Genomic DNA, 4,327 nt, shown 5'->3' on the forward strand with positions numbered 1-4,327 from the left:
TTGCTCGCGAGTCACCACATGCGCCCGTCGCCATCGCGCAAAACCGCCACGCCCATTATCACCCCCACCTATACCCTTCACGTCCTCCTTCATGGCCGCGACTCACCCCAACACGGAATTTTTGGTTCGATTTCACCCGCGCCATGCCCCGAGATTTCTGCCCGCTCTTGCCCACAAAAAGAGAGGCAAAGAGAAAACCGACTAAATCAAAAAGAAGAGAAACAAAAAAAAAGAGAGGAGTGTTGGACGAGGGGAGAGTTTTGGACCGTTGGATGCGAGAGAAGTGGATGGCCAAGATTTGATCTTGGGGATGGATCCGTGGACTCGCATGCCATTGGCTGGCTGCCTTTCCATCTCCTATTACCAAACAAAAAAAAATCCATCTCTCACACACGAAAAGAAACCCTAGCTCCCATCTGCCCTCACCTTGGCGTTTTTCCTTCTACACCCCCGCCTCCCTTTCTTTCTTTCCTTCGACCCGTCCCGCACGATCTCCTCTCTCCCCAACGAACCGCAGCGCCGCCGCCCCTGCCTAGCGCTCGCTCGTGATGCCTCTCCTCCTCCTCGTCTCACCCCCACCGCCGCCGATCCTTCCCCGTCCACCGCCCTGTACCGTACGTGCGAGCAGGTTAGGCGAGCAGGTCAGGTGGCGGCTCCGAGATCCGCCAAGGGCATGGACCTCAAGCTCCATCTCCATGGCAGTGGCTCCCAGATCCGCCCAGGGGCTGGACCTGGAGCTCATCTCCTCCATGGCGTCGGCTTCCTGATCCGTCCATGGGTTGGACCTGGTGCTCCATCTCCATGGCGAGTTGGCTGTATCCCCACGTCTGCTTCTGCTCGGCCGACGACGCCATCCGCGCGTGCTTCTGCTGCTCGTATAGGTAAGGCAATCTGTCGATTTGCTGTTCTCCCCTCGGCTTCCCATCCTTTTCCTTACGTGTCGTGTCTTCCCTCCTCACGCAGGTGCACGCACCACCGGTGCTCCCGGATCGAGCAGGTGACGCAGCGGCCCTCCCAGATCCACGAGGAGCTGCATCTGGCTCGTCCTCGCGGCTGTCGGCCACGTCCTCGACAAGGGTCACATCTGGCCGTGACCAAGTGAGGCCCCGGATCTGCACTCACTAGGAGGGGGCGGCGGCACCGAGAGGATTCTCACGCAGCCGTCTTCCACCTTCTTCGTCCGGTTCCAGGTACTGACATTCCCCCCTCCCCGCACACATCCTGCACCTGCTCTTGCTTACTCTGATCCTCCCATTCCGCTTTTGGTTGGGGCGTTCCGGTACTGATCCATATGCATGCGTTAATTTGTAGCTGTGCACGCGACATGGAGCCTCATCTTCGAGCTGCTTGACCTCAAGGGCGAGGTGGATGACGACGCTCTGATTCTTGTGTGATGTTGCCAATAGCAAGATGTGGCGGATAACTTGGTAATCATTACGCCAGTAGTCAATAGTCGATTAGTCGAGCGACTGCTAATCATCTGGTGGCCTTGGACTTGTGATTGTGGTGTCGTGCTCTGACTAGTGGCATGATTTACACACTATGGTAATTTTAGGTTTAGGGAAATATGTACTGTTGCTCCTGATCTAACCAATTGGCCACTATCCAGTTATCCTGGTATGTGTATGGATGTGTTTATGTGGATTTGGTCTAATCTGTCTCCTGCTGTTGATCTACTGGTCCATGCTCTAGTTCTAATTCCTCTATTTGTTATTTATTAGGTTTGTACTGGTAGCTTGTTAGTTTTCCCTCGTGTGCTTGAAAACATGCAAGCAGAGAGATAGAGAGAGATTCCTTGATGTAGCAGGCCAGTAGCTACTTTGTCTCAGATTTTACCTGTCTTTATCCGTATCTCAGTTAGATGCACTACTGCTAGTTCAGCTGATGTGAATAATATTTTACTCATTTTTGTAGATCATCTTCATTCGAAGCAAAATAATAGGTTGACTCAGGCAGTCTTTTTCCGCTGCAACAGCCATGCACAGATGGTTCTGCCCGGTGGATGCAGTTTCAATTCTTCCAATTTCCACGTGCTAGCGTTCCAATGTCAAGTACTCCCTCCGTCCCAAAATAAGTGACTCAACTTTGTACTAGCTTTAGTACAAAGTTAGTACAAAGTTGAGTCACTTATTTTGGGACGGAGAGAGTATAATTCTTGAACTGCATAAGTTAAACTATGTTAGTTCCATGATCAACTTGTATATGCAGTCCAAGCCTTCTAAAATGATTGCCTTTACTGTCCATGTCTTGATGTGATTTGTTCTTAAATCGGTTTGCTAGATAGATCCAAACGGTGGTTTTGTGTACAATAGTTTTGCATTGTATGACCTAAATTATGTTGTCCATCCGCATGTTTGACTTGTCATTTATGTGGAAGTTTGATGGTAACATTATAAGTTGTGTATGCAATGGTACTTGGAAGGCTGCACTGCGTAACCAGCTTGCTGTTAGAATTGTTTCAGTAATTAATTTTTCCTTAACTCAGCTCGTTTAAGATCTATGCTAGTATGTGATCTGCGTATAGATATGAGTTACATCCCAGCCATTTTAACTATGATTGGTTGTATTACTTCAGATTTGACGGTGAAAGTGCATTTGTTAACTGTATTCTAATGCTCTCATATGTAAGGAATGCATGGGTTAACTCATCCTTATTGATAGATCCTCTCTTTTAATTAATAATGTATGCATGCCTTGTACGTTCTCTGTTCTTTACTATATTGTTCTGGCCTCGGGCAATTAAACATTGTATCTGTTTTTATTGTGATATGCAACTCTTCAAAAAAAGAAACAGTATTATGGAATTACTCATCTGCATGGAATTTCTATGTATTCTAGTAGTTTATTTTTGATACTGTATTGCTGTATTCCCGATCTGAGTTGGACCGATGCTCGATTTGTTCCTGTTTCTGTTTTAGTACTAGTACAATGTAATGATTTCATGCTTTCATGAAGTATTTTGCGCTATTTTTATCCGTCGAGCAATTTAGAAGACCTGTAGAGCATTTAACTAGACAGTTGAATTTGCATTTGCAACTATGCTTGCTTAGAGCAGTCCTTGAATGGTCATATTATTGCGATGGCCTGTGCTGTTCTTAGTTGTGCTACAGTATGTGTTTTGTGTTGTTTGCACTTGTTAGCCAAATCATTGCACATGCAGTGTTAATGCGATGTTGCGGGTTTGTGACCTAGGATTTCAGCCGAATTCCTGTTTGTACAATGTATCTGCTACATGTTGTTTTCATCTTGATAGCTAGCAGCCTAGCACCATGAACGTTGATTGTGAAATCTCTATATGCTGTAAAATTAATTGGGTCAGTCTTGAACTTGTTGTGAATTGTAAGATGCTTTAAGTAAATGTTTTTTTGCCTTCTTGCGTGTAGGCGGTCAGGCGAGATAACAAGTAGAGGTTCAGTCTGTTGGAGGAGTATGGCGAGCTGCTGATTCGGGCTAACCAGGGGCACACTGTGGCAGTATGTTTTCTACCTGAACTCCCCTGCACTAATGTATTCTGTTAAGTAAGATTTAAGATGTGTTTATACTCTTCATGATCATCTGCCATGTAGTAACCATTATTTTTTGTAACTTCTAAAAGCATTGTACTAGTTGAATTTTTGTTATCATTCTGAAGAACTTGTCCTTTTTATTGAATGGTCTCTTCATAATATATTGGCTCCAGTTTTCTTATTCTTCTCTGCTGATTCATGTAACAGGGCGATCGTATTAGCTCAGTTCAGACTATGAGCATGAGCAGGTGCATTTTCTTGTTTGTAATGCTATCGAAGGAGCTCCATCCTGAAGAATATAGTGCTTGTAGAGCTTGTAAATTAGTTACTCCACTTGTAAAATTATTTGTAGAGTAGAAGCACCATTGTATTGTGTGTTATTTGTAGAGCAGGAGCTCCATATTGAATTTGGCTCTACTAAATCTGGCTGTTGTTATTTGAAGTATTATTATATGTGTTTTTTGTCGGTGCCAATAATATTGGTTATTTATTTACTGTGAGAATGAAATGAGGAATATGGCCCTGACAAGTTGGACCCACTTACACCTGACAACTTGGACCCACTTATCAGAACATGATAACTGGGATCCATCTGACTAGTGGATCCATGATACATAAAAAACATGAGAGGCCCAGCAAATACATGATAAAAAAATCTGCTGTTAAAAGGGCCACGCAAAGAAATCAATAAGGCTGAATTGTTGGGCTAGACCCATGTAGCTAATAAAAGCACATGAAAAAAATACATTAAAAAGACTGAATTGTTGGGCTAGGCCCATGTAGAAAACCGAATTGGACCGGGCTGAATCTTGTGCCACATC

At 44.8% G+C, this 4,327-nt stretch overlaps 1 long non-coding RNA gene across 1 annotated transcript; it reads left to right on the forward strand.

Moving 5' to 3' along the window:
* Nucleotides 1–451: 451 nt before the first annotated feature.
* On the forward strand, nt 452–3,927 carry LOC123089329 (uncharacterized). The gene is made up of 6 exons (XR_006442256.1): nt 452–881; nt 964–1,190; nt 1,312–1,427; nt 1,915–2,051; nt 3,384–3,473; nt 3,714–3,927. It is a non-coding gene; the product is annotated as an uncharacterized lncRNA (long non-coding RNA).
* The last annotated feature ends 400 nt before the right edge of the window (nt 3,928–4,327 follow it).

This window comes from Triticum aestivum, chromosome 4B (assembly GCF_018294505.1).
Source record: "Triticum aestivum cultivar Chinese Spring chromosome 4B, IWGSC CS RefSeq v2.1, whole genome shotgun sequence".
NCBI lineage: Eukaryota > Viridiplantae > Streptophyta > Magnoliopsida > Poales > Poaceae > Triticum > Triticum aestivum.